The sequence below is a fragment of the Geotrypetes seraphini genome, chromosome 15 (assembly GCF_902459505.1).
Source record: "Geotrypetes seraphini chromosome 15, aGeoSer1.1, whole genome shotgun sequence".
NCBI lineage: Eukaryota > Metazoa > Chordata > Amphibia > Gymnophiona > Dermophiidae > Geotrypetes > Geotrypetes seraphini.
In genome coordinates, this window is record NC_047098.1 from 39,454,645 (window position 1) to 39,461,750 (window position 7,106).

A 7,106-nucleotide genomic window follows, 5' to 3' on the forward strand; every position below is an offset into this window, starting at 1 on the left:
CACTGCTCTAGAGACAGGATTGGAAGGCTCACAAATATAGAAACAACTGAAGGGAAAGAGTACTTATAAGAAAAACACCATTTTATGTGGTCTTTGTAATAGTTGATAACACCTGTTGGTGAGGATCAGTGCAACTGTCTTGTCTTTTCATATATCTGGCCATCCATATAGATTTGTTTGCATATACACAAATGTACGAGGTCTGTTCAAAAAGTTCCAGGACTGATTTTATAAAAATTTATTAAACAATCTTACAACTTATTCCACTGGGTCCCCTTCCCTATGTATACACTTTTCCCAACGTCATTTCCATTTCTGGAATCAGTCCTTAAAACGCATTTTTAGGAATCGCCAAAAGTTGCTGCATCAAATTATGCCTTCATTGGTGTCAAATTGCTTTCCTTTCAGCATGGATTTATGTTTAGGAAAAAGAAGAAGACAGCAAGGGGTCAAGTCAGGAGAGTAAGGTCATTGTGTTTTTGCGCAACATTTGTGAATTTTCATGCATTCAAATTTTCCACAACTTCCACAACTCATGACTTGTTCCCCATAAGCCACTTTCAACATTTCATTAGTTTCTGTAGCTTTCTTACCCGATTTAAAACAGAATGTCATGCTGTAGCGCTACTCATTGAGGTCGCACAAGATGAAAAATATCTGATCACGAAAACACACTTTCACAAAAACTGCTGTAGCTTGGAGACAAAACCAAATATCAACAAAAGAAAAAAAGGAGGTTATTCGTGAGATTTCAAACTACTCAATGCCACCTAGTGCGTCTAAAAGAACTTTCTGTTGGCGCACGATTCAAACTGCCCTGGAACTTTTAGAACAGACCTCGTATGCCTAGAGTCTTAGCATATGAAATGCAGGAGCAAGGAGATGAGAGGAGTCAGTAGCAGTGCCACAAGAAACTGGAGAGAAGCCAGTTCCCGTCACATAAAATCCAGCAGTGCTGATGAAAAAAGTTGTGTGATGAAGAGCAGAGGAGCCAGCAGTAGCTGAAGAAGAAACCATGGGGTGGGAGCAAGGTCAGATACTTCCATCTGAACAGAGAAGGAAGTCAGCGGCTGGAGAAACCAGAAGTAACAAAGAGGTCAGGCCCTGCCAGTGGCATAGTCAGGATGAGAGGCGCTGGCACCTCTCACCCGCCTTGTTCTCCACCCCCCCTCATCTGCCCCTTCTCTTCCCTCCGTACCTCTTTAACATTCATGGCACAAGCAGCAACCCCCAACCTGCTGCTCGCTCCAGTGTCGGCTCTTCCTCTGACATCACTTCCTAGGCACGGGTCCAGGAAGTGTCGTCAGAAGAAGAGCTGACACTGGCACAAGCAGCAGGTTGAGGTTGCTGCTCTTGCCACAAACAATAAAGGAGGGGTGGCAGGGAGGATGACGGGAGCTGGCGTCCCCACTAAGAGGCACCCGGGATAAACAGCACCCCCCCTTACTATGCTATTGGACCCTTCTACCCAAAGAATAGAGGGAGACAGTGGCTGGACAAAGAAATCCACTATTGCAGGATGATAAGATAGCGGGGTCTGGTGTCCCTACAATCTTGCTAAGGTTGTGTTTTCAATTGTTTCAAATCATTTAGACCACAGGTGTCAAAGTCGGTCCTCGAGGGCCGGAATCCAGTCGGGTTTTCAGGATTTCCCCAATGAATATGCATGAGATCTATGTGCATGCACTGCTTTCAATGCATATTCATTGGGGAAATCCTGAAAACCCAACTGGATTATGGCCCTCGAGGAGGGACTTTGACACCCCTGATTTAGACTATTGTTAACTTGCATCTGGGATTATCAAAGATTCAGAAAGATTATCAAAAGTCTCAGAAGACCAGCTTCTACAAACTATCACAGCTAGGCTGCTTACAGGAACAAGAAAAATATGATGCTATTACACTAGTTCTTTGGTTGATTACTCTTTGCTCCTGAATTCAACGGACCCAGCGTTACTACATATTTCGGTGGATCAAGGTACATTTGTGTTTGCAGCTTTGGTGTTTTTAGCATGTCTATCATCAGTTATTTTGCCCCTGATGCAGCCATATTGGCGAAACGCAGCCATGTTGGGCACATTATTTTGTCCTGGGGATACATTCAGTAAAGACTGTTTTTCCCTAATTCAGATCAGGACTGTATATCACCCTGCATTAAATATATTCACACATAGTTTCTCTGAAGGAGGGAGTCAGCATCTTTCTAATGACCTAGAGCCATCTGGTATAAATCTGAGATATTTCATGTGTTGCTCTTATTAACCAGGATTTTGGAGAAAGACAAAACCTTCTCATTCTTTTTACTTCTGCAGCGACTTATAGGACCTTCCATTAAAACAAAGCATTTCTACAGCCTGTAGCAGAAAACCCAGCAATAACTTCACCCAACAATTAGTAGAGTCAATACAGGATCCTCAGAGACAACTGTGGTGGACACAGGGACTGATGGTGGAAGTCTCACCATTTAACTGCATTGACCTTAAATCACAGCGTACTGCTGAATACACTCCGAGACACAGCTCTACATTAAATGGAATATGTACAATTTAATATGAACTTACTGGAACAGCAGGAATAAGAATCAGGACAAGAACATCTGTTTGTCTATGGATAAATAATATTGTTTATTAGATAGAAACAAGAAGCCCTATAGGGGACTGGGCCATAAACACACATCCACCCCCTCCTTTACCAAACTGATGATCATTGTAGACAATGATAGGTAAAAAGCTTCTACCATGAGTCTACTTGTCCTGAATTGTCTGAACTTGTGGAAGAAATGTAGGAGGTATGGGGTGGGTGAGAGGAACATATGGACCAACTTATACAGTTAAGGACACTACAGCTGAAAATTCTTTCTAAAAGCTCCAATGCTAGTAGGATAGTGCTGGACACAGCAGCGATATTCTACCTAGCTATAGGTCCCTTTTTACAAAGGCATACAAAATAGGAGAATCACCTCCACGAGTCAATCACAAACAAACAGCAGAGATGTCCAAAGAAAATAGGTGAGCTGATATGTTCCACAATTGTGCTTAATTCACTCAATGACTCAACATGTGCATGTTTTGGCCCAACCGGCCTGCATCTGGAGTCTGATCTCAGTCTATTTCCTCACCATCCAACTGCACAATAGCCGACAGCAACGGGTATTGTGCAGTCAGATACCGAGGATGCATGAGATAGGCGTCTGAGAGGTAGGCCTACAAAATGCTGGCCTACATTTCATGCACTTATACAAAACTGTAGGTGCCATTCTACAACCACACGTCTGCACCCCCACAAGGCGTGCTATAGAGAATCAGGACCTTTATGTTTGTGTTTATGTAACACTTGATATACCTCATTGGCATTAAGATCATATCAGAGTACAATAAAATCAATAAGTTTGAAAAGAACTCTATTAATGAATAGGAAAGTACACATCAAACAAGATAAACAGACATTTACCCCCATCCTAAAATAAAACAATAAACAAACTAAGTGTATCTGTGAGAGAGTGGTCTCATCGCTTCAGACTGTGCCCTCCAAAGCAATCTGAAAAAAAAAAGAGCCTATAACAATGATTTGGAACTTTTTAGACTTGCTTTTGAGCAAAGAGCTAGTAGAACCTGGTTCAAAAGAGGTTGGAGGGAGTGGTGGCTATTAAAAAATATAGCTGATTCTTGAGTGACAGCCCAGTTAGCTTTATCCTTCTCCCAGTCCTCTGGAAGGGATGAGAGGCTGCAGTGGACTCTAGAACCTGCCATATGTACTCTCTTAGGCAACCTTCTTCTCAAGAGGCTGTGAATGCTGCACTCACTCTCCAATCCCTGCTACTCCAAAGAGCAGTTGATTCAAACTGGATCACCCTTCCATTGTTACACCTTCTTAGAGACCAGATCCTCAGAAGCACCACCTGGGGCTCAAACGTTTTCACTGCCCCTGGCTTTACGTGCCGCCTCGTCACTGGATCATTTCATTCTATTACATAACTATTATTTCCAAAAATATTTTAAATAAGTGCTCTTTTATATCACTATGAGTAAAGTGAAAATTTGTAGATAAGAACATAAGCAGTGCCTCTGCTGGGTCAGACCAGAGGTCCATCATGCCCAGCAGTCCGCTCACGCGGCGGCCCATCGGGCCTAGGACCTGTATAGTAATCCTCTATTGACCTTATATACCTCTATTGACCTTATATATCCTCTATTGACCTCTATTACCTGTATAGTAATCCTGCATTGACCTTAAATCACAGCGTACTGCTGAATACACTCCGAGACACAGCTCTACATTAAATGGAATATGTACAATTTAATATGAACTTACTGGAACAGCAGGAATAAGAATCAGGACAAGAACATCTGTTTGTCTATGGATAAATAATATTGTTTATTAGATAGAAACAAGAAGCCCTATAGGGGACTGGGCCATAAACACACATCCACCCCCTCCTTTACCAAACTGATGATCATTGTAGACGATGATAGGTAAAAAGCTTCTACCATGAGTCTACTTGTCCTGAATTGTCTGAACTTGTGGAAGAAATGTAGGAGGTATGGGGTGGGTGAGAGGAACATATGGACCAATTTATACAGTTAAGGACACTACAGCTGAAAATTCTTTCTAAAAGCTCCAATGCTAGTAGGATAGTGCTGGACACAGCAGGGATATTCTACCTAGCTATAGGTCCCTTTTTACAAAGGCATACAAAATAGGAGAATCACCTCCACAATGGAGGAGTGATCCAGTTTGAATCAACTGTAGTCACGGATGAATATGAGAATTGTTGAACCGTAGAGAGCCAGTATATTAGAGCCAGTGTTGAAATTACTCCAAAGAGTAGAGCATATTTTTTCTTAATTTTTTTTAAATATGAAATTAACTTAATTATTGAAGATAGGCCCAACCTGCTCAGCTCTGGGTCCTGTCTAAATAACAACAGGATGGATTTTGTGTTAATGAAGATAGCCCAGCAAGGGAAGCAGAAGAGGAGCAAGATAAGAATCCCTCGTTGAAGGATAAGGCCGACCTCCTTTAGATTCCTGCTTCCATAAGCCTAGAAAACAAGTTAATTAATAGTTAAACAGTCATTTAGTACAGATATGGTTATAAAACACGGCTACTAAGCATATTAGAGAAAGCACGCAAAGGCAATAGGATACATTTGAACAGATGAACAAAAAGAAAGAAAAAAATGTAGAAAGTTGACTACAGAGTAAATTTGACACTGCAATGGTGGAGGCTCTTTCTCTTATGATTCCTCAGTGTTTGACACATTTTGAACTGGTAAACAAGAATCATTCTTCTTAAATACATGTTTTTTCTTTCCTTAGCTTCATAAATACATGTTTTTTCTTTCCTTAGCTTCATCAATATATCCGTCTAGACCAGTGTCCCACAAACTTTCTCAAGCCACAGCATGAAAAAGATAATAGCCACGGCTAGAGGCACCCGGAAGTACATGGATATCGCCATGATGACATCACACTCATGAGTACCGTCATCACATTGTCGTCCACGCATGCATGAAGGCCCTCCAGATGGGCCCTGAGACGCCAGTGGGGTGGGGACCAGCAAGGAAGAGGTCCAGACAGAAGGACAGGTGTTGGCGCCCACTGATTGCCTACAGGATGTGCCTCTCGAGAGGACGCCCTGTATGCAGTCAGCCAATGCCAGCGCCTCTCCTCCGCAGCAGCGTGCTGTGGCACACCTAAAGTCTCAGGAGGCACACTAATGTGTGAAAAGCCATGTTATTGATTTTCCTGTGGCAAATGCATCAAAGCCCATTTTATTCCTATGTATCAGGACTGGAGACATATTTTCATATTTCAATTTGGTCTTTCTACTAGTGTTACCTCCATTTCACAATTTTAGGCAATCATTTTCATTTGTGATGGCATTTGGTATCTCTACTGTGCCCAGAACTTTGTTGAAGATCATGGTGCTCGTGGCAGCCTCCCTATCTGGATAACTGGTTTATCAAAACCTCATCTCATTCAGAAAGTGCCCATGTCACCACCAAAATGGTGTGTTTCCTCCAGTTATTGGGATGAATTATTAATCTGGGCAAGAGTCATCTAACTCCTTCACAGAATCTGGAATACTTGGGAGTCCAACACTTGTCTAGCTTGCTTGTTCCTCCCTATTATGGAAAGGAGCCTGAAGATCAAATCTCTTTTACAGATCTATAATTCTCAGGCATGATGTACTCTCATGGATATGGTCGCACATGAGGCTACTCTAGAAGTTTCTCTATAATCATTCTTTCCTCACTATTTAGGAATACAATGTTCCATTTTCCGGAGACAATTCAAGCAAGATTCAGTTCTGTGGTGGCTATAGACATCAAACCTTTCAGAAAGGTGTTTTCCCCCTTAGCTCCAGAATGATTTGTGGTGACAATAGATTCATACCTTATTAGATGGGGGGGGGGGGAGGATCATCATTTATATCATGTAGCTCAAAGACTATGGTCAACTACTGAAACGTTGTAGCCTGGAGTTGAGAACTGTTTGCATAGCTCTTATACCTTTCAACAGTCTAGTATGGTGAAAGCTGTTGACAATGAGACTGCAGTTTTTTCTATCTACTGGCAAGGGGAAAAAAGAGTGCTGCACTTATCCTGGAAGCTCATGCTCTTTTCTAGTGGGCTGAGAAAAAAAATGTACTATTGATTTGAGTCAAAACACAGTGTGTTAAATGCTCAACTTACTTAAAAGCTGGGAGAGGACTGATATGGTTATGAACATTTACAAAACCATAAGCCTCAAAGACTCAACAAGCAAGAACCAATAGGCTAAATCAGTGGTTCCCAACCCTGTCCTGGAGGACCACTAGGCCAATCGGGTTTGCAGGCTAGCCCTAATGAATATGCATGAGAGAGATTTGCATATAATGGAAGTGACAGGCATGCAAATCTGCTCCATGCATATTCCTGAAAACCCAATTGGCCTAGTGGTCCTCCAGGATAGGGTTGGGAACCACTTGGCTAAATGAAAATATGATATACTGGAGCAAAGAAAATTATCATCTGCTTATAACTAGAAAAAAAGGAACAGCAGAGTAAAAAACCTACTACAAAATCCACAAATCAGTAGGAAAAAGCAAACTGTTACCAGAAA